The 24957-nt window shown below is 40.5% G+C and overlaps 1 long non-coding RNA gene across 1 annotated transcript; it reads right to left on the bottom strand.

Moving 5' to 3' along the window:
• Window positions 1-9829: 9829 nt before the first annotated feature.
• Window positions 9830-17094, bottom strand: LOC120403784. The gene is made up of 3 exons (XR_005597727.1): window positions 16972-17094; window positions 15981-16061; window positions 9830-9957 (listed from the first exon to the last, which is right to left on the bottom strand). It is a non-coding gene; the product is annotated as an uncharacterized LOC120403784 (long non-coding RNA).
• Window positions 17095-24957: the final 7863 nt, after the last annotated feature.

Here is a 24957-nt window from a genome sequence, read left to right as displayed (position 1 = left end):
TCTCTCCAGATTTGCGGTGATTTTAAAGTCACTGTCAACCCAGTGTTGTGTGCAGAGCAATACCCGCTTCCCCGCATCGATGACCTCTTCGCAGGCCTGGCTGGGGGACAAAAGTTCAGTAAGATTGATCTGAGTCAAGCATATTTACAGATGCACATCGATGAAAAGTCCCAAGAGCTGTTGACTATTGTGACTCATAAGGGGCTTTATCGATACTGTCGCCTACCCTTCGGAATAACGTCTGCTCCCACCCTGTTCCAGAGGGCTATGGACCAGATCTTGTGTGGCTTGTCAGGAGTTCAGTGCTATCTGGATGATATCCTGGTCACTGGAAGAAATGAAGAGGATTACTTAAAGAATTTAGAGGCTACCCTACAAAGACTGGAAGAGTATGGCCTACGAGTTCGCAAAGACAAGTGTGAATTCTTCAAGCCCTCTGTTGAATATTTGGGACACATCATTGATTCTGCAGGTCTTCATAAGGCCCCTGCAAAAGTTAAAGCTATTGTGGAGGCTCCCCCTCCTCGAAATGTAAGCCAGCTGCGCTCGTTTCTAGGACTACTGAACTATTATGGAAAGTTCATTTCACAGTTAGCCACACTGCTAAAACCACTTCATGAGCTCCTTGGGCAGAACAAGGCCTGGAAGTGGACTGAAGCCTGTGATGTTGCATTTAACAAAGCTAAGGATGCATTGCTAAATTCTGAAGTTCTAACGCACTTTGATCCATCCTTACCCCTACAATTGGCCTGCGATGCCTCCCCTTATGGAGTGGGAGCAGTCGTGTCACACATTATGCCTGCGGGAGAAGAAAGACCTATTGCTTTTGCTTCACGCACTCTAAGCAAAGCAGAAACTAACTACGCCCAAATCGAATGTGAGGCATTAGGAATTGTTTTTTGGAATTCGGAAGTTTCATCAGTACCTGTTTGGGCGAAAGTTTACTCTTCTCACAGACCATCGACCTCTGACGTCAATTTTTGGACAGGCATTCCCCCATTAGCTGCTAGTCGTATGCAACGTTGGGCATTGTTACTTTCAGCACACACATATGAAATCAAATATCGGAAATCCACTCTGCACGGCAATGCAGATGGCCTCTCAAGGTTGCCTTTGCCGGTCAAACATCAAGATAGTGCCCAAAAGGAAATATTCGAGACATCACAGCTCTCATCACTCATCAGGGGTCTTGGGAATAAATACAGTCAACTTCAACTGACCCAGACCCAGTATTGTATATGGACCTGGTGATGCATGAAAAATCTCGACAAAACCTCTCGGTCTCACCCGACCTTGTTACCTACATACAGTCGGTCCAATCTGGTTATTTGTTGTGGGGTTGGTTTGTGGGGATTCACCACATCACCACCCACCACACAGATCACAGAACAGAACACTTTTACATTCTGTGGAATAGTGAATGAAGGAATGAAGGAAATTTTTTTTTTTTGGTGGCCTGATTGATGCTATTTGTGAAGAAAAAAAAAAAAAAATGTTGTGTGTGTGTGGTGGTGAGGAATGCACCCCCAGCCCCCCACACCATGGGGACTGGCCTGAAACCCGTGGCAACGTATTCATGTGTTGACTTGGCCCCCCTTGAAGGAAAGCATGTCTTGGTGGCAGTAGATGCCCATTCTAAATGGCCAGAAGTCTCTATAATGCAGTCCACTACTACAGAGAGTACTATCCAAAAACTACGAGGACTCTTTAGTCGTTTTGGTCTGCCAGAACAACTTGTGAGCGACAACGGACCGCAGTTCATCTCTCAGGAGTTTCAAAATTTTTTGAAGGCAAATGGGATACACCACATCACGTCAGCACCATATCATCCACCCACCAACGGATTAGCTGAAAAATTTGTGCAGACAATGAAACACGCTTTGAAATCAGCAAGGGGACAACACTCCATTCAAAAGCGTCTGGATACCTTCTTACTTTCCTACAGAAACACACCTCATGCTACGACCCAGGCATCCCCGGCCTTTATAATGATGGGACGACAGCTGCGCACTTGCTTTGATCTGCTGAAACCTTCTGAACCCTGACAAATTGTGCAACATCAGCAGCAATATCAAGTCATCAGAAGGGCACCCAGAGCAAAAGACCGAACCTTTAGCCCGAGACAGCCAGATTTGGCTCGGAATTATACTTCCAGAGCTAAATGGGTCCCTGCCACAATCATCACTCAAACAGGACCTGTTTCCTACACAGTCCGGACTGCAGAGAATCTTACCTGGCGGCGACATGTAGATCAGCTGTTGCCAGGTCATGCCAGTCCTCAGGACACATCTGCAGTTGAGGGGTCTGACTTCACCTCTTCTGGTGAGACACCGAATCACAAATCACCTGTTCCTGACTGTTCTCCTCCATTACTGCCGGCGGCTGAGATACCCCTTTGCCCAGCACGAGCTGATACCACCTCCTCACCTGTTCATGCTGCGGACCCTGAGCCCATGGTACTTTCGGGTGCAACAACACCAGAAGTTCGCCGTAATCCACCTAGAGACAGAAGGCCTCCTCATCGGCTGGATCTTTAGCTAGGGCGAACCCACGGTTATGGGGCAAAATAATCCCCAGGGTTTAGCCGGGAATGGAGGCAGTCTACCCTCCTTCTCTAGTCTAGTGTGTGTTTTATTTAGGGGATGTTCTTATTGTGGGGGGGAGGAATATGTTGTGTATTTGGCTGTCATGTTTTTTGTTGCTATGGCAACTGAGTTAGATTATTAGGGGATAGCCCAGCCAGTTTCGGCCAGTTGGGTGAGCTCTGTGTCTGTAAATAAAATGGTAGTTTTGTTAGCTGTCTGCTGTCTGGCCTCAAGTGATTTCTTCCTAAACCGGCTGCCCCCAAGGATATAACATAAATGTCTAATCCCTTCCTGCATGCCTCAATGATTTATCATGTCAATGAGTTCCACTGGCTAATTATGCCATTTGTAAAATGTATTTCATTTTATTATTATTTTTTAATTTATTGCCTTTAATTTTTTAAAAAGGGAAGCTTCACTGTCCCCAGAAAGAACGTAGTTCTGTTTGCACATTCAGTGTTATTTCACTGGTACACGCAGCAGAGCAAGAAAGAAAACACCTCCTCTTTTTGCATACAGAGATTTCTCAGGTTCAAAGCTAACCAAACTTTCAGCAACTCTTTCTGTTATCTCCCCTATGCAAGGGCTGAGAAAATCATTGCCCTTCCCTGAACATATAAAAATTGTAGTTGATATAAATTTTAAAACATCCCTTTGGTTTTGGAAGTTGAAACCAGAGGCATGCGTACGAAGAGTGCCGGGTGTGCCCAGGCACACCCTAATGTCTCAAAAAAAAGTGGCTTTGCGTTTTAATTTAATCGCATGATACACTCTTTCAAAGTATGGATTGTTGTATTATGCAATAAGCACCAAATTGCGTAATACAGATGTTGTAGACATGTATGGAAAGACTGCATTTGCTCGCAGCATGCATCCCCACTACTGCGGCGCCACATTACCATTGGTCCTCCCCTCCCCGTCCAACTACTATTCTAGAAAATTCTTTGACCTATATAAGCGGCTGCATCAGGCGTACCCAATGCAGTGTCTACAGTGTTTGTAATATTTGTCATGTGTACTCTACTGAAACAGCATAACAAGCCCGTGGCTTTACATTTTAATTCAATTGTATGATACCTCCTTTTAACTTTAAAATATGGATCACTTTGTTGTTAAGATAAGAAAAAGAGCAGACAAAATGAATTAATGAATATGCTGATAGTAGTACAATACCTCGGACTCCTCAGTTCCAGTGTGTGCAATAAACTGAGTAATGACCAACAGAAACAGACTTTGTCTCTTAGTTCAGGTCAGTGTAGTTCCTATTCAAAGCCATCAAACATCTGATGACCCGGTGTGTGATATTCCAAAAAAATAGATTAGAACGCCAGTCTCGATTATTTAGAGGTCCTTATCAACCTAGATTGAGCATGTTTTCTAGAAGTAAAATAGGGAATAAACGAAGAAGTTTTCAGTCCGATTGGTATGAAAAGTATAGGTGGTTAGAACATAGCCCATCAAAGGACGCAGCATTTTGCTTTTACTGCCATTTCTTCTCCTCTAATGATGCAGCAAACAAAGGTCACACTGATCCAGCATTTATTGATAAGGGATTCAGAAACTGACATAGGGCTAACACATTTTTAAAAAACCACCAACTGTCAAAATCTCATGTGTTGAGCTGTTCTTCATGGTCAAGTTTTAATGAAGGGAAACCTATTGATGTATTGTTGGATGAGGGCAAGCAGGCTTATCTGTCTAAACAAGAAGAAGAACGGTGCCATAACCGAAGTGTAATGGAGCAACTGATTGACATTGTTCTGTGTTTGGTGAAAGGTGGGAGACCATTCCGGGTCACAATGAAAAAGCTGACGGTTTTGAGAAAGGTTTATTTCTAAATCTTGTCAATATGCTCCAAAAGTATGATCCCGTAATGGCAAAGCACGTGCAACAATCTCCTTGAAACGCTACCTGTCAGAATAATCACATCCAAAATGATTTAATTGTGGCCTTGCACAACATTGTGCAACAAAAGATTGTGTCTTCACTAAATGGAAAAATGGTCTCCATAATTGCTGACGACACTACTGACTGTGGACACCATGAACAGATGTCCATTGTGGTGTGGTATTTTGACAATGAAAAACATAGTCCAGTTGAACATTTTGTGTCTGTTCAGAGACTATTAACAGTTGATGCTCAGTCTATTTTTGACCAGTTAAATGACATCCTTGGCATTCTTAAAATTGACTGGTCATCAGTGATGTCGGTCTGTTTGATGGTGCATCTACTATGTCTGGATGTACTGTGGGAGTTCAAATGAAATGTAAAGAAAGAAACAGTGAAATACTCTATGCACACTGCTATGCACATTGTTTGAACCTCATCCTAGTAGATGCATGCACTTCAAGTAAACAAAAGAGAACTGTCTTTGATTTTTTGGGTGTTATTCAGACTCTTTACGCCTTCATAGAGAAGAGTCCTGTGCGACATGCAGTAATGGAGAAGATTTCACAAGAAGTAGGATCCCAGTTGAAGACTTTGAAGTCACTGTCAAACACAAGATGGGCATGCAGAGCAGAAGCAGTGGCTGCTGTAAAACAAAACTACTCCATCATTTTACAAGCTTTACAAGGGTTTATCGAAACAACTCACCTTGCTGATGCTAAAATAAAAGCCAGGAGCCTTATCGATGAACTAAATTAATTCAAGTTCATCTTTGCCCTTCACATGATGTACCCTATTCTCCAGATGGTGGTAAAAGTGAGTAAGGTCTTCAAGCTCCAGATCTTAACTTACTTACTGCAATGACAGGCGTGAAAAGCTTGCATAACTCTTTGGCTGTGATGAGAAGTGACCCAGAATATTTTCAATTTATTTTCAATGATAGTGTGACAATGTGTGTAGAGAATGATATATCGATTCCCCCAGTTAAGAAAACAAAAATGTCCACTCATATTGATGACATGTTTGAGTCACAGCATCACCTTGATACAAAAGAGGAGCAGGAGACAATAAGTTCATTTTACCCACTCCTAGACTCAATGATTACCGGCATTGACCAGCAATTTGAACAGAAGACTTGTAAAATTGTGACTGCAATGGGAAAACTGCTGAGCTTAGACATTGGCAGGGATAATATGAGAATCATTGCCAACAAATGTAAAGTGTCCTCGGATGAGTTGGAAGCTGAAGTCGGATTGCTTCGGGGTTATGATGGATCTGTTCCTAAAGTTAGCACTACGAACACCACCAGAGAGTGGCTTGATTGGCTAAAGGAATCAGATCGGTCTTCCATTTTCCAGGCCTTTTACAAATCTATGCAATGCTTTGCAGTCTTACCTGTTACAAGCTGTTCATGTGAAAGAGCCTTCTCGAAACTAGCACATGTAAAACACAAACTAAGGGTACGTCCAGACTACCTGCCGGATCGGCGGGAAGAGACCAATCTATCGGGGATCGATATATCGCGTCTCGTCTAGACGCGATATATCAATCCCTGAACGTGCTCCCATCGACTTCAGAACTCCACCAGGGTGAGCGGCGGTAGCACAGTTGAGGGGCAAGCAGCAGCCGTTGATCCCACGCCATGAGGACGGGAGGTAAGTCAAAATAAGATATGTCGACTTCAGCTACACTATTCCCATAGCTTAAGTTGCGTATCTTACATTGACTGTCCCCTCCCCCCGCCAGTGTAGACCAGGCCTAAGAAGTACAATGTCCCAACAGCACCTCGACTCACTCATAATTTTGTACATTGAACAAGAATTGGCTTCGTCAGTTAATTACAATGATGTGATTATGGAATTTAAGTCCATCACACCTGGTGAGTAATGTCTCATTCTCTAGGACAGGAAGATGAAGAAACTTTAATCTGTTTTTGTCAATTTGGATTAGCTCATTATCTGGTTAAAGATAAAGATCATGAAAATGGACTGTATCTTTGTATACACCTACTTATCATTAGAGCAAATATTTGGTATTTTGTGTCTCATTTTTTAAGTTTGTATTTTTTAAGTAATGTTTAGTTTTTAATTTAAAAAAAATTAAGTTTAGTTAAATTTTAGCTTCTTTAGTTTTTTTGATGAATAAAAATAATGTCCTTTATGACTGAGTATTCAATAAATGTTAGTCTTTAAAAAAAATTCAAAAAAATTCCCTGGGTGCACACGCTAATTAAATGTACTGCACACGCCTATGGTTGAAACATAACAACACGTCTCTGACAATGATCACAACATCCCCTGCTGTGGTTGTCAGAGCACGTGGCTTGTGTCAGCTAAGCACAGAGCTGGACATATCTGACTGGTACGTCTAGATTTTAAAGGACAATCAGGTAAAAAGCCAAACACTGTTGTGGGCTTAATCTGATATTGTACAAGTGTAAGTCCTGAAAACAATGCATAGGTAGCTGCATTCTCTTCCTTCCAAATCAGTATTGAACTAATGATGTATCACAGGTGTGAACGGAATGGGTAAAAGTAATTAAAGCAGTGGACTAAGAAAATCTTTGTTCTCTCTCTAGCTCTACCACTGACTTGCTAGGCAAATCACCTATTCTCTCTGTAGACACTACTGTATTTTGAACAGGTCCATACTGATTAGAAGTTGCTGTGATAAAGACAGGGCCATTGCAAAATGGATGTTTACAGCACCATGGCATTTACCTTTGCTGTAGCATTCCTACTGCTTAGAATGGGATATACCAGAAATATTGCAATAATGAAACTAGGAATGGTAAATATCCTGTTTTTAAATGGTGTCTGCAGTAAATTTCCTAGTTTAATAATAAAGAACTTGCTGCAGACTTACCTATAATCTGAAATAAGTATACAACCTTTCTGTTCAGTGTATCCATTAAGACATGAAACAATCTTTGGATAAATGAATATATATAATTTCATGAGAGAGAGAACAATAAATTGAGCTTCCTGAGGGGATAATTTATTTACTTTGACATCTATCCCTTTCTTTGGCTTTAAAAGTGAGTTAGTTCATAGTTTCATTGCCTCTCCTTGCAGCTGTAATGCTTTCAATGTACCTGAGTTCAGACGTTAGAGATTACCTTCCCATCCACAGTACATGCCACAATTACATATGTTCTACTATTAATATAATCTGAACAACCCAATGTTTTACAGCATTTGTATTTCTTCGGGGAATCCCAAGAACAGGTAGAAACCCCATAGAGCAAATATTTAAAAGGCTAGGGGACAAGACCACTTATCACAATGAGGTCTATATGTAGAACAGAATGAACAACTTCAGAAAGCATAAAACTTCAATGAAAATGTCCACTCTTCCTTATTTAAAAATCACAGCTTTGGCTCCTTTTGTCACTCTAGTTTGTTCCACTCTCATCATTGCTGTGAGAGTTTGGCAACCAGAATCTGACAGGAACTGACATTAATGCAGTCGTCCTTTGCTTTTCTTACAGCAGCAGCTGTCAAAAGTCATAGCACATTAAGCCAAAGTACTAGTCATCATGAAGCGTTTCCAACATTAAAATTTAAGAATATACCTTTGGAGAGTTTAAAATAAGTTAGGATTGTCATTTCATGATAGATAGAGAGCCAGAGATAGGTAAATGGATGGATGGGCCAGACAGGGCAGGGAGAAAGTGTGATGAGAACAGTCCATTTTGAAATGAAAACTGGCCCCACGCTCTTCTGCCCTCTGAAGTCCAAGAAGGATAGATTAATATTGACAACATCATAGGCAGTGTTTTAGATAGGGTTGAATTATATTCTTATTAAACTATCTTTGTGCTTCCAAATGGGTGTCAGCTGAAAATATATGGGTTTTAGTATTTCAGCAGATCTCTATAGGCCCCTTGAGTGTCCCATACTGCTCTCATACTGACATGGGCCTTACCATGTGGTGAGTAATAGATTGTAATATATTTGGTCCCAATTGCAATGTCTGGGTTTACAAATGTGGCAGAATGGCTACAGCCCCTTTCTGCTCTCATACAAGTGCCTCAAAGTCTGTGTTTAGCATAAGTATGCTTTAAGATGTTTTTACAAATATCCTTGAAAGGACTGGATGGGTAAAAGACTAAGGCCTGGTCTACACTAAAAAGATAGGTCAAAGGAAGCTGCCTAAGTCGACTTGTTAATGTATGTGTCAACACTGCCGGGTCCTTTACCCCAACCTAAGTCACCTCTAATGTCAACTTCTGTAATCCACCTCTGAGAGAGGCGTAGAGCTTAATTCACTTTTCATGGGTCGACTGCGAGGTAGTGCAGACACAGCTTTGTATAATTCGATTTAATTGGCATCCAGGTGGTGTCCCATAATGCTCATCTGTGATCGCTCTGGCGATCATGCTCAACTCTGCTGCACTGTAGCCAGATACACAGGAAACAGCCCCTCCCCTGGTAAAGCCCTGAGAATTTTTGATTTCCCATTTCCTGTTTGATCAGCATTGAGAACGTGCCAGCTTGAGCACAGCTGATCATGGAGACTACATGCCCCAGACGCGCTCCAGCCTGATCTGCACAGGAGGTGGTGGATCTCATTGCTGTGTGGGGAGAAGAGTCTGTGATGGCAGAGCTCCGATCCAGCAGAAGAAACGCTGACATCTATGCAAAGATCGCTCATGGAATGGGGAGAATGGCTACACGAGGGACACACAGCAGTGCCGTCTGAAAACAAATGAACTTTGTCAAGTGTACCAGAAGGCAAGGGAGGCAAACAGTTGTTCTGGTGCTGAACCCCACACATGCCTGTTCTACAACGAGCTGCATGTGATTCTCAGGGATGATCCTATCAGCACCCCCACAAGCAACAGGGACACCTCACAGGTGTGAGAGTCTAGGGACAACAGGGAGGACAATATGGTGGATGAGGAAGAGGAGGAGGAGGAGGAGAATGGGAGACAGGTGAGCGGTGGATCCATTCTCCCAGAGAGCCAGGAAATATCTTAAACCCTGGAGCCCTGTGGATCACGGGACATCACAGTGGCCAGCCATGATGCCAGGGAAGGCACCTCTGGTGAGTATACAGTTACAGTCATAGTCTAGTTAAACTTTAGTGCACACACACATTTGGTGGTATTGCGTGTTTGCTGCGAAGAAAAAGCGAGGTACCGTGGTTCTCTGCTTAGAAGAGGACTCTCCAGCTATGCAGAGGGTGGCCCCTGGAAAAGACTGTTTATGTGGACTGGGATAGCCCAGGAATCCTCCATGGATATCTCTAGGAAACTTTCATGGAAGTACTCTGCAATCCTTTGCAGAAGGTTTCTGGGCAGGGCAGTCTTATTTCTTCCACCATAGTAGGATGCTTTCACACTCAAATCCTGAATTAATTCTGATAGCGTTGTTGTACACAGCATAGCAGCATAAGGACCAGGTCTATACCCAGATGCTTGAAGCATCTCCTTCCTTTCTGTGTCTGTTACCCCCAGGAGACTGATATCACATAGGGTCGCCTAGGGGAAACGGAGGAAGTTCTCATTAAAAGTGCTCTTACAAGAAAAAAGAAGGACATGTAGACCCCCCCTCACATGCCAGATCACCAATCCATGCAGTCGCTAATGTGCCTTTATTGTGCTCGGCATGGGTCAGCAAGTAGTTTAAGTGGCTGATAGTGGACTGGGCCCACCCCCTGCCCTGTTTGTAAACAGCTTCCCATGGTGCTATGGGGAAGGGCCATTGTTCAACTACCTACCTCTGCTCCCGCCATGAGCCTGCCATAAACTTCATTAAAAGTGTGGTCACCCATGACCAATGTGGTCACACCATGGCTGGAACAGCAAAATGGCTCAGTGAGTGGTTACGGATTCTGATTATGTTATGGCTTGCACCTAGTGTAATAAGCAATGAGCAAGAGCGTGCAGCACAGGAGGAGATGCTTCAGATTATGAGGGACCAAGCAAACATGTTGAGGTGTTTGGTTGAACTGTAGGAACAGAAGCAGGAGGGTAGAGTCCCTCTGCAGACCCTAATGGACAGCCAGCCAGCATCACCTGGCACAGAATCACCCTCCCACAAGCGTTCCCTCAGGAGTGGGCGAAAAGTCCATTATCCCTTTCACTTAACTCAGGGAGAGGGTACAAGGAACAGAAGATGCCAATTCACAGACCTTTGATGGTCTGGAATGTGGTATTATGTTACACAGCTGAAAATGTTTTTCCCATTCCAACTTTACAAATTCTTTTTTCCAAGGATACCTTTTTTTCTGTTCTCCCTCTTTACTTATCTTTGTTAAGTAAATGGATTCAATAAATAAATGTTCTTTATTGAGTAGAAGCAGTGGACTTGGGTGGGGGGTTGGCTTTACAGGGACAGTAACACAAGGCAGGTGAAAGTTTGGGAAAGCACAGTTCAGACAAGCACCTCACATAACTGTGACTCACTATTGAAACCGCTTTAGCCTCATAGATATGCAGCTCCCCTCGCTGTGCTCATCTTATTGCCCTGCTGCCTGGCTGCTCAGAAATGGCTGCCATGCCGTCTGTCTCAACTGTCCATCCCTGTGTAAAATTTTGCCCCCTTTTTTTCCCCACAGATACTATAGAGCACACAGCTGGCAACTATAGCCATAGGGATATTGTCTTCACTAAGGTCCAACCTTGTTTGTGAACTTCTCCAGTGCCCTTTGAATGTGCCTTTGGTCATTTAAACCACCATTCTGCACTTGCTGAGCCTATAGTTGAACCATTCCTTACTGCTGTCCAGACGGCTGGTGTATGGCTTTATGAGCCATGGGAGCAAGGGGTAGGCTGGGTCCACAGGATAACTATAGGCATCTCAATGTAATCAATGTTCATTTTGTGGTTGGGAAAGAAAGTTCCAGACTGCAGCTTTTTTAACAGACCTGAGTTCCTAAAGATGTGCACTTCATGAACCTTTCCCAACCATCCTACACTGATGTCAGTGAAATTCCCCCTATGATCCACCAGCACTTGCAACACCATTGAAAAGTATCCCTTTCAGTTTATGTACTCTTTGGCAAGGTGGTCTGGTGCCAAGATGGGGATATGCACAATTAGGAAACTCCATCGCGGCAAAATCATCCACTATGTCCTGCACATTTCTCAGACTCACTACTTTTTGTAGCAGAAGTCAATTAATGGCCCTGCACACTTGGAGCACAGCAGCTCCCACAGTTGATTTACCTACTCCAAATTGATTCCCCACTGACCAGTAACTGTCTGGCATTGCAAGCTCCCAAATAGTGATCACCACTCACTTCTCCACTGTCAAAGCAGCTCTCATTTTTGTGTTGCTGAACTGCAGGGCAGGGAAAAGCTCTGCACAAAGTTCCTGGAAGGTGGCCTTACGCATTCAAAAATTCTGCAGCCACTGCTCATCATCCCATGCCTGCAAAACGATGCAGTCCTACCAGTCAGTGCTTGTTTCACAGGACCAGAAATGGTGTTCAACAGAGTGCAGCTGCTCTGTGACTGCCAGAAGCAACTGTGAATTGTTTTTACCAATGGCTTACAGCAGGGCTGCTGCTTGCAGCTACATGTGTTCCATCACAGAGACTCTTCTTCTTCTCTGGAAATATTGCAGAAGGAGCAGACAAGGTGTGAAAATGCTGCAGCAAGAACACAAACAACTGAACAGGCTTCATGCTTCTGGGCCTGGCATATGTACGGCGGTTTTAAGGTGAGAAAACAATTGAGTTGTTTGCCATTGAGCACAGTGCATGATGGGATGCCGACACAATGTTCCCATTCTCCAATGTTTTGGCCCTATGAGGCATTGCTCAAACTTCCCAAAACACACTGTGGCCGGTTGCACTTTGGGATAGCTACCCACAATGCACTGCTTTGTGAATTGATGCAGGCACTGCTAGTGAGGATGCACTCCATCAAGACAATGACCATGGTGTGGCCACGCACAATCAACTTCATTAATTCGGAGGCTCGAGGTCGAATTAGATAAAGTCAACTTAATTTTGTAGACAAGTGTAGACAAGTCCCCAGTGTAGAATAGACTGACCATAGAATGGTGACTGGAACTAGCGATGTATTGAGGGTCTCAACAGAACATGGAAGAGAACATCGTGGGGTGGGGGAGAAGAGTACAAATCTGACCCCCAAATATGAAATATTTTGTTTTAGAAAGTTCAAAGCAAGGCATCTAATGAGAGACACTTTTAGGATACGTCTACACTATGGGATTATTCTGAATTTACATAAACCGGTTTAGTAAAACAGATTGTATAAAATCGCATGCACGCGGCCACACTAAGCACATTAATTCGGTGTTGTGCGTCCACGGTCCGAGGCTAGCGTCGATTTCTGGAGCATTGCCCTGTGGGTAGCTATTCTGTAGCTATCCCATAGTTCCCGCAGTCTCCCCCGCCCCTTGGAATTCTGGGTTGAGATCCCAGTGCCTGATGGGGCAAAAATCATTGTCGCGGGTGGTTCTGGGTAAATGTCGTCAGTCATTCCTTCATCCGGGAAAGCAACGGCAGACAATCATTTCGCGCCCTTTTTCCCTGGATTGCCCTGGCAGATGCCATAGCGTGGCAACCATGGAGCCTGTTTTGCCTTTTGTCACTGTCACTGTATGTGTACTAGATGCCACGGACAGAGGCGATTCAGCAGCGCTACACAGCACCATTCATTTGCTTTTGCATGACAGCAGAGATGGTTATCAGCCATTCTGTACCGTCTACCATGCCATTGTAAATTGGCAATGAGATGATGGTTACCAGTCCTATTGCACTATACCTTCTGCTGCTATCATAGGTGCCCCTGGCTGAGATTGGCCGGGGGCGCAAAAGACAAAAATGGGAATGACTCCCCGAGTCAATTCCTCCTTTACGGTATCTAAAAATAGAATCAGTCCTGCCTGGAATATGGGGCAAGTGTACTAGAGATCCAGTGTATCAGAGAACCAGAGAGCACAGCCACTCTGTGTCAGATCCTGCAGGAATGATGAGCTGCATGCCATTCACAGGGGGTGCTCCTGCAACAACCCCACCTGTTGCTTCCCTCCTCCCACAGCCTTCCTGGGCTACCGTTGCAGTGTCCCCCCCTTTGAGTGCTGAAGTAATAAAGAATGCAGGAATAAGAAACAGTGACTTGTTAGTGAAATAAAATGAGGGGAAGGCAGCCTCCAGCTGCTATGATAGTCCAGGCAGCACAGAATCTTTTCTTTACACATGAAGGGCGGGGGCTGATGGAGCTCAGCCCCCTGTTGCTATGATGAAGACGGTTACCAGCCGTTCTGTACCATCTACTGGGAATGACCGGGAGGCCAGTCAGGAGCACTCATGGGATGATGACGAGGATGGATACCAGTCCTATTGCATTATACCATCTGCCACAAGGCTGATGATGACGACAGATATCAGCCATATTGTACCATCACCCACCAAAGAGGGAGGACGAGGATGCTACAGTTCAGTGTCGCAGCATCGCGTCTACCAGCAGCATTCAGTACACATAGGGTGACATTTAAAAGAGTCAAGAGACGATTTTTTTCCCTTTTCCTTCTGGGGGTGGGGGGTGGGGGTACATTGACGAGCTATGCCCTGAACCACCGCGGCCAATGTGTTTGACCCTACAGGTATTGGGAGCTCAGCCAAGAATGCAAATGCTTTTCGGAGACTACAGGAACTGTGGGATAGCTTGAGTCCTCAGTCCCTACTCCCTCCATGAGCATCCATTTGATTCTTTGGCTTTCCGTTACGCTTGTCACGCAGCAGCGTGCTGAATCCCTGCTATGGCGTCTGTCTGGAGATTTTTTAAAAATGCTTTGGACTTTCGTCTTCTGTAACGGAGCTCTGATAGAACAGATTTGGCTGCCCATACAGCGATCACATCCGTATGGTCCATGCTGGAGCTCTTTTTGGATTTTGATTTCGGACTGCATCGCCACCCGTGCTGATCGGAGCTCCACGCTGGGCAAACAGGAAATGATATTCAGAAGTTTGCGGGGCTTTTCCTGTCTACCTGGCCACTGCATCCGAGTTCTGATTGCTGTCCAGAATGGTCAGTGGTGCACTGTGGGATACCGCCCGGAGGCCAATACCGTCGATTTGCGGCCACACTAACCCTAATCCGATATGGTAATACCGATATTAGCGCTACTCCTCTCGTTAGGGAGGAGTACAGAAACCGGTTTAAAGAGCCCTTTATATCGATATAAAGGGCCTCTTAGTGTGGACGGGTGTGGCATTAAATCGGTTTAAGGCTCCTAAAACCAGTTTAAACGCGTAGTGTAGACCAGGCCTTATAGACTGTAATCAAGCAACTCCTTAGGCTTCTCTTTGTTACGTTAAACAGACTGAGCTCTGAGTCTATCACCCTAAGGCATGTTTTATAATCCTTTAATCATTCTCATGGCTCTTCTCTGAACCCTCTCCAATTTATTAATAACCTTCTTGAATTGTGGGCACCAGAACTGGACACAATATTCCAGCAGCAGTCACACCAGTGCCAAATACAGAGATAAAATAATGTCTCTGCCTACTCAAGATTCCCCTTTTTATGTATTCAAGGATTGCATTAACCCTTTTGTCATCAGTGTCATACTGGGAGCTTATATGCAGCTGCCTATTCACCATGACCCTCAAATCCGTTTCAGAGTCACTGCTTCCCAGGATAATCCCTCATCCTATAAATTTGGCCTACATTCTTTGTTCGTAGGTGTATACATTTACATTTAGCTGTATTAAAATGCACATTGTTTGCTTGCACCAAGATTATAAAGCTATCCAGATTGCTCTGAATCAGTGACCTGTCAACTTCATTATTTCCTTTTCTCCCTCAATTTGTGCATCATCTGCAAACTTTATCATTGATTATTCTATGGTTTTTTGCCAGATCATTGATAAAAGTGTTAAATAGCGTAGGCTAAGAACTGATCTCCGTGGGGTCCCACTGGAAACACAATTGCTCAGTGACAATTCCCCGTTTACAATTACATTTTGAGACCTATCCATTAGCCAATTTTTAATCCATTGAATGTGTGCCATGTTAGTCTTATATTGTTCTAGTTTTTTTCATCAAAATGTCATGCGATACCAAGTCAAATGTCTTAAAGAAGTCTAAGTATATTAGAGTAACTCTATTACCTTTATCAATCAAACTTGTAACCTCAACAAAAAAGATATCAAGTTAAGTTAATGCACAATTACTAGAGGTGAGTGAGGAAAACTGAAAGTGCATTTTGCTTCTGTTTTCATTCCACAACATTTAATTTGGGTTTAATTTTATAAAGTTTGTTTTTAAAGCTTTGATTACATCTTCTATATTCTTAGTGTGTGTAAAAGTGGCACCATAATTTTCAGACTAATGAATAATTAAATTTATAGAATAGTTTGCAATCAAATTATAAAACCCATAAAAATATGTTTACTCTATACATGCCATATAGGCAATGGTCCATAGGATATAATTCTTTTAGAATAACCATTACAGCCTTGCTATAATGAACACTCAGAGGATATGCCTTCAGTTTGTTATAATCAATATACCCTTTCACTCACCTGGGAGGGGAGCTAGTAGTTGGTCTACATCTGGTTACTCCACTGAGGTATTTTGTAGCTTAAATGACAGCATATAAGGCACTGTACAAACAGTTAAAAAAAGACAAGGTTCCCTGAAGCATAAATATTTTATATCATTCTAAGCATGAATGTTTTAGATGATGATATACAACTTTTTGAACAATTATTCAGTGAACCCATAAATTACCACATACGATACATATTTTTATGAGAGTATCAAACAAAAGCATTTTACTGATATTTAGAGTCCTTAAATATTACAAGTGAAATCCTGGCCACATTGAAATCAATGGGAGTTTTGCCAATCATATCAATGGAGCCAGGATTTCACCCTAGAGGGCCACACAAGTTTAACTATTGCAGAGAAACACCTATGAGTATACACTTATGAAAGTCTGCCAGATACTAAAAACGGCATGTTCATTGTCCCAAGAGATATTCTAATATTAGTTGAGAAGTATCAAATCAGATGAATCTCACGACCTAGAAAATCTTTGCTGTCTATCTCTATTCCAGTTTCCTAAAGAAATCTATGAATTATGTTTTCAATGAATGGCCCAAGGGGCCAATATAGCAGTCAATATAAATATTATTAAGCCCTGGTAATTGTTCCTGTTCTCTGGCTTATGTGCCAGTACCGGGAAGAGGAGCCGCTACATCCTTTCTATGCCATGAGAGGATTCCATGCACTACAGCAAATTTTTACAGGGCTGGCTACCAGCATTAGGGTCACTTTGTGTTTGTAGCACAATGTAAAGTGATTATACCGCAGCACAGAATCTAGCCTTGGTCTTCAGAAGAGAATAAAGCAATAGGTAGTGATGAAAGGAAGACCACAATTTTCACGGCATTGTTTTTTGTAAGAAAGAGTGAGACAAGAAAATTCAAGAAAAATTCCAATGAGAATACTTCTGAAACTGTTGGAGCTACAGTTTGTACCATCGAAAGTAATGTCTTATAGGTGTTGTACCTTGAAATGATTCTGATGACAGCATTATAGAAGTAGGTATTAGCTGAATAAAATAGCACCATCTCTTCAGATCCTGTAGACTCTCCAAATTCCAGCTTCCAGTAACTTCCTATATTTCAGACAAGCAGTGCACCAATATCTTCCTTTAAACATATCTCTCCTCTGCCTAATGCTTTTGAAACCTGTAATAAAAGTATTATTGCATGCATGGAAACTTTTTTGTTAAAAGTGGAATATGATTTAGAAGATAAAAATCATTCAGATTGCATAGAAAGCCAGGTTTTTTTTTTAAAACAAAATTATTTTAATTGTTGATTTCATTCTTCTAAAACCTCAGCCACATGAATTCCAATAGTAATTTCTTTTTTCTAAACTTTGTTTGTGGTGTCCTGTGCCATTAAAAGTACAGTTGTGTGTTGTGAGGTATTTTACAGTATCCGTGCATATCAAAAAATTGTGACAAGATACTGAGGGACAGGAAGACTATTAAATATCCATCATGCCACTCCAGATCAGGCTTAATGCAATCAGAAACACATGACTGCATCAGCTTATCTCCTTTGATCAAATGTGATTAAGTAAGTCATTAATTTTCAAGACAAATAAAAAATGCAACATCATTTTATTATAAATGTAAATGCCTGTCTTCTTAAATGATTTTTTCTAAAGGAAATCCTTCTAATACAGAACTTTGTATACTTCAGAGAACAGTTGTTTTAACACTGGTTTTAATTTTAATGAAACATTATGTATTTGTATGCATGTCTTCTTTCCTTTTTTCTCACACTGCTCATGTTGTCAAGCAAAATTTGCGCATCAGCTTGATCAAGATAATTTCATTATACCATTGTTACCATTATGACTTGGGCAATTAGTAGTTTATAAGAATAAATTTATAGCAATCAGTGATTGAGGCACATTTGCAGTAGTCAGGGTGTAATAAAGCCCAATCAATTTCTTTCATTTAATATGTAGGCTGTGACCCTAGTTTTGATGAGAACTCTTAGCTATTTCATCTTTAAATAAAAAAGAATGTCTGCAAGCAATTATAGTGGTGTGTTAATTGGATATTCCTTTTTATCTTTTATACTACAGAATGCATTGCTAACGAAATCCTTGTTTTCTCTCTCATTTCCTTTCTCTCTCCCTCTCTGCAATAAACTGATATTGACTGGATATATCTCTGCTAAAACAATGGGCCAGATTTTGATTTCCAGTTATGATGGTATAAATCTGGAGTAACTGCTCGTTTATTTGGAGTTATTAGGATTTTACATTGATGTAACTGTAACTGAAATCAGAATCTACTCTATTGTTTTTTCTGTTACTTGCAAAGGGCCTGATTCTGTAACTCTTACTCACATTGAATAGCACCTTAGGTCCTGATCCTGCAAAGACTTACACATGTGCCTAACTTTAAGTATTAAAAGTCACATTGTATTCAAAAGAACTACTCATGTGCTTATTCATAAGTTTTTGCATAATCAGGGTCAAAGGTGCTCGGCTAGTATCACTTCCACATCGATTTCAAGGTAAATACTCAATGAATGAGGTAATTATTATCATAAGTAGGGATAGCAGACAAACCCAACTGGTCTGATGCCCGTACACATATTGAATAAAACACTGACTTCAATGGGAACATTAGTGGAATGAAGCATTATTCAGTATAAGGGGAGAAGTATTTGGACCAAAATGATTTATATCTAGTAGTAGTAATACCACAAGATTTTATTATTTGTTTTCCTGGGGATGCAGGGTGCAGTTATAGTGTTTTCTTTGTTTAACTCCATTATTTGGAAAATATGTCACCATAATGCAATAAGGAATAGACAAATCATAAAATTCTGTTCTGGGATTTGACCTACAGTATCATGTCATTGTTTTCTGCAATAAAATGCTGGAACATTTAACAAAAGTATATTTTATGTAGGAACAAGGATATAACTTACCTTGGAAATATCTTTATTATCTATTTTGTGTCATATCAATAATTATGCGAGTCAGATATTTTACAAGCAACAAAAATGTACCATTTTTCATTGTCAAATTTTCATATCCTGTGTCTCTTAAATTTAAGCAAAAATGTTTGCATAAATTTCTCATTTGTACCATAAAGCTAAGATTCCTTCAAAACAATCAATTGTAGCACTGTCTGATAAAATGAAAATATTGCTGGTGACTCCAGGGCTCATACACACAACATCTAATTCTTATTTAAGTGCCTCCTGATCCATTCAAAATGCTTTACTGTAGTTCTGTGCGTTATCTGTGTTTGTAATGGTTTATTACCTACAGGCTTTATTTATTTCTATTATAATTGCAATAAAGATTTTGCTTAAGGTCTTATATGAGGAGATGGGAAATCCTGAGGTAGATAATCATTCAAAAGTCTAGTTGAGGTTAATAGTACTTTCACCTGCTTAAAAACTAAGTAAGGATTGCCAGATTTATACCTCAGAAAATCTGGTCCCAAATAATTTGTATTTCAGTAAACAATGGAAGAAAAAACTATGGAAGAAAAGACTATAGTCTCAAGGCAGACTCAAGGCAGAAATGAAACATTCAGATGCTCAGAGTTTCAGGACAAATTTGCAATCGCAACACTTACGCTGAGCTAAACGAAGAGAAATAAAAAAAACCCCAGAAGAGTGGGTTGTTCTTAATGACTAAGGTTAGCTGCTGCCAGTCAGAGATATTTTGGTGTTGAAGGAAATCTTAAAAATAATTTTTAAAAATTGCTTTAAAAATGGCATGCACATGTGAGGCAAGAAATTGTTATTTAGTGCTGTAATGTACCAGGAACTTTCATGTTGCAAAATACCTTAATTCCTGAGCTCAACTATCAAACTTAAAGCAAAACTCAGTCAAAATAGCTGAGTTTAACTTGGTTTCACGTTGAAGCCAAGAGAAAACACAAACTTTTTTGTGCTTTTGATGTAAATTGGACCCAGCTCTCTCAAATCTACGCCCATGGGTTTATGAAACTTAATGTATCTTTTTTGTTGAAGGTGGCCTGTGTTGATTATGGAACTTGAACACAGGTGAATTTCACATGGTTTTTGTTATGTGTATTTTACATAGCATGAGCGGTACTACAACCATACTACACTGGAGTGGTGTTGCATGAATCAGATGTTTGAGGACTTTGTGGTGGAGAATGATGTGTAATATTTTAGTTTACTAAATTTCCTCAAAAGAGATAATGCCATTTAAGCATTCACAGACAAAGTGAAAAAGTATCTTGTCATTGCCCTCCTGATATACTCTTAATGCTCTGCTTTTCCTAACCTCAAATCAATATTTTACAGATTTTTAACCTCTTGATTCATGGACATTAAAAATATTGCAAGTTTTTGCTCTTGTTTCTGTCTTTTTAGTCCAAAGATTCATACTTATTAGTTCACAAGAAGCTGGGGTGTGACTTTACCCTGCACTAGCTTGCACATTCACCTAATGCTCATGTAGATGAGCCCTGCATATGTTCTACTGCCATCAGCCAGACAGAATGTCAGACCTATTTTTCTTCATGTGATATATAGTGTGTTTGGCCCACAAAGAGAATTAGATCTTTAATACTAAAGCTTATGGAAAGTCTCCTTTAGATCATGTGGTAGAGCTCTATGATTTTGGAGAAAGTGATCCCAAATTCTGTCCTAATGTTGAATGTATGTATTTTAGCTGATTACCATCATGTCTAAATGTGTGTTACTGAGAGCATATAGTTTATGGCACCTTAAAGACTAACAGATTTATTTGGGCATAAGCTTTCGTGGGTGAAAAACCACTTCTTCAGATGCATTTATGCATTAAGACTCAATACTAAAATAAAGAACAAGCAGCTTTATTGGTTATATCTGGCATAGTCAACCATCCACCTGGAACTAAACATTCCTACCCTCACATATATTGGTTCTTGTACAGGAAGAAGGAATATGATGATCTCTCAGGCCCATCCCAAACCATTCAGAGAGAGAGAGAGAGAGAGAACGCATGCAGCAGCCAACCCTTCCTAGCACAACTGGGAAGAAATCCGCAAAAGGAGAACTTGAAAAAAAACTTCCTCTCATTTTCCCATGGGAGGACTTGATCAAACACATCATTATCAAAAATCCAATTACTGCTGCATTGACCAGTATTGTACTTTGGATAAATTAACTGTCAAAATATATATTGGGATGTTCATAAGACATGTTTGCTAAACAGGATTAGTCGATCAACTATTACCACAAGTATGATCTCGCAGGTGACCAATCAAATACTTAAGAGGATTTACAGGACACAATGTGTGTATCTAAAGTGCATTGATTCTACATGATTTATGATTATACACTTACATGATGTATTAAGAAAAATTAGTCTTTCCTATTTTCCTACTGGGTAAAGCATTGCAATGGAATCACACTATTTGCAATCACTTGAAGGAATTTTTCTTTATTATGACAACAGCTTTGCACCCCAGCTAGAAATACTATAACTAACTGCTTTGAAAAAAAAATTAAAATATTCATTAGTTTGCTACTTAGGATGCTGCTAAGTCACTAAGCTACTTCAGCAGAAACAGAAGAGGACATTCTGAAAACTCTTCAGTTTGTACCAAAAATCTTCACCACTAGAAACATTTGGAGTTGTGCTTAAAGATGGGATTTAAGTAAAGTCTTCTGTTATGCAATTTCTGGAAATTGTTGATTTGAATAATACTTGTTTCCAAGATGGGGGGGGGACAGCTTTCCTGTTGTCACAGTTGTTTTGTGCAACTATTGATGTGATGAAACAATTTTATATGTGGAATACTGCAAAGTAGCAGCTGCCTAATGGAAATGAAATACTTTAAGAAATTGCATGCATAAAAGATTCTAGGTGTTTAAACCTCTGGTCAAATGAGACAATTTATAATGTTAACAAACTTAATTCCAGAACAAGTTGTATCACAATTGGACCTGTCACTACACTACAAGTAACTGTCCCTCATGATTCATTATGATTCATCCTGCTTGACATGTGGACTGAGTGCAAACAGAGTGTGGAGAGTGAGTCGGGAGAGGGGAGATAACAGAGATAAATCTAAATTCATTCTGGAAGCAGTCACACTCAATGACATATTCACTGACTCCTTCAACAGCTCATTTGATAATGTTCTTTCTGCACTATTCATTTTTCTAAAAGATGAAAGCTGGCTGAAGATCTCATCTGCTCACTGATGCAGGGAGAGGATTTGAAATTAGCACAAAATAAAAAAAACGGAGGGTGTGTGTGGAAAGCAAGCACTTTCTGATTAACAGTTTCTTGGTCCTGAGATAGAAGGCTAAACACCCTTCCTTTTCAGGTCACCTTTAATTAGATATGCATTATAATTCCACAATATGTCAATGGGCTGGCTCTGCATGACAGAATTGGGCTTAGGGAGCAGGGAATACATTAATCACAATAATTAATTGCTTTAATAATGGAAACATTGTTTTCCCTCTCTGCCTTTAATATGATATATATTTGTATACATTTTTGATTAGTGTTCTCCAAAAGGCTTAATAATAACGTAATTGTATGAAGAGTTCAAAAAAGGGGGAGTAATTATTTGCCTTAAAAAAAAAAAAGGACTGGGTGAAGGAGGGGACAATGTTAATTGCATTAGCCAGCCAGAATGTTATATAGTTAATTACTGGAAATGACTGAGGATTAAAACACCAGCTAACTGCTTTTCTTCACTGGTACTGAAAATATACCACACCTGCCTCTGCTGATTTACCCAACTTGCTAATTACTCACAAAATCTGAGTCGGTGTTTTATGACCAAGCTAGTTACCAGCTAAAGATTACACCTGGCTTACCAAAAGGAAATTAAGAAGTGTTGTATTAATATGGGGAAGAGGGGAATATAAAGATAATACAGAAGGGTATATGTATGTAGTCTTTATAACATACTTTAAAATAATATTTTCTATTAAAACGCCTCCATTTTTACACTAGGAATTTTAAAAAGTGTATATTAGCCTTGCAAAATTGTCAAGAAAACTCATCAGCCCAGTCAAAAATCTGTTAGGCCACCCTTACTCTAAATATTAACATCCACAATATATATGCAGCCAACATACATACTCCATCAACATGGGTGCATACACCCCTGAAAAGATATACATACATATACACCCATGCTCATTCAATCCCTTCCTTTTTCCCGCTCCCTCACATACACTCCCTTTTTCACATGCACATCCACACACATATATAAGTGTATGTCGGTGGGGAGGGGTTGTCTGTAGATGGGGATGTGTACACGCACAACTGAATAAACACACATGGATTCTCTCTTACACTCAATAATACATCGGACAGCTATACAATTGTTGCTAGATTCCATGCATGGGCTTGTGTTCTCATGCTGTCTCACTCCCTACCCCCCGCTACATTGTACATTCACTCCTCAACTCTCCTCACTCAGTCAAACCCTCACTCATCCCCCACTCCCCCCCCCACACACACACACTGGGTCATCATTATATGCAGCTCCCTCCATCATAATTCACCTGACTAATGTCTCTTCCTGATGAGTATCAATTCTCTTTTGTTTTCCTCCTAATAAATCATCAACCGTTTTCCCATAAATAAATCATCTCTCCCTTTTTTCTTCTCCAAATTATCACTATGCCCATCTAATATGTGCACTCTCCCAAACTTCATCAAATTCAGAAAGGAATTCAGAAATTTGCAGGACAGCAAGATAGATGAAAGAGATACATTAGGAGAACTTGATGAACTGAGTCAGGGCCTAAATGTTTAGGTTCCATTTATTTAAGCTGGTATGGGGAAAATGTTGTGGAGCTGCATTATATCCTGGAATCTCTCAAGAATTTCTCATTTTCACCACATATCCCAAATAAGCTGCAAATAAGTATATCTGTAAATCTTACATGTGCATTTTCAAAGGCCTCATTGAAAATTTGTCCTTTAACATTATCCCATAAACAATTATCTGGATCTGATGTCCCTTTTCATCATAGTCTTTTTCCCCCCATCTTAATAATTTCTGAAGCATAAGGTCATTAATGTTAGCAAAACACAAAGTGCAAAAATCAATGAAAACCGACACATTAAAAAAAACAGAAATAAACCACTGCCTTAGCTATTCAGATAAAATGTACCATATAAGTGCAAAGAATTATTCTTTATGGCTTACTTCACTGATGGGTATTCACAAAAGCAAATTCAAAAAACTCCCCAAAAGAATTACAGTTATTTGCAAAAAAGAAATAGAAAAAATATAAGCCATGATCTATTCAAAAAGCTAGCAAAAATTGTCTTATTACAGTCTATATAATTACAGAACTGAAGAACACAAAATATTAGAATAGGATGAAGTATTAGTTATTATTTCTTGACTGATCAAAAATATGTAGTACAGATGTTAGAGAAACAGTATCAATAATTATTCAAGAAAGTGTAAATCAAATAGGTCCTGCAATTTGAGTCAAATTCAAATGCCTTATGTAACAGTATAGCTGGTACAGGTCTTATTCAATTCTAATAAAACAGAAGATCTGATTCTGCACTGCCTAACACTTTGTATAGTGTTTTATTAACTTTGCAAAGCAAGTGTTACATGATATCAAATAAAAATGGTACAATGTTGCACTAATTTTGAACATATGTAAATACCTGATCAAATTGCAAGGCAATGAACAGTAAGGCCCAGAAAGTTGGTCTGTTTTATAAAAATATAGGTAGTAGCTTGAAACATCACTACATATTCCACAGGAACTCATTAGGAAAATTATCTGCGAATCTGCCCCATCTTATGCTCCTGTGTGCATCTTAAGAAGGGCAAAAGCACAGGAATCCATAGATGCCAGATTGGGAATTCCCCCAGAGGGGGGGGGATTTTTCAGTGTTGTGAAGCTGGTGGAGCTAGCTCCTATGTCACTTGTTCCAACACATGCTGGCACAGTGTCAGGGAGGAATGGAGAGGGAATGGGGAAGAATCCTCAGTGT

Source organism: Mauremys reevesii, linkage group 4 (assembly GCF_016161935.1).
Source record: "Mauremys reevesii isolate NIE-2019 linkage group 4, ASM1616193v1, whole genome shotgun sequence".
Lineage (NCBI taxonomy): Eukaryota > Metazoa > Chordata > Testudines > Geoemydidae > Mauremys > Mauremys reevesii.
The sequence above is the reverse complement of the archived record's forward strand: the minus strand, read 5'-3'. Positions and strand labels throughout refer to the sequence as shown.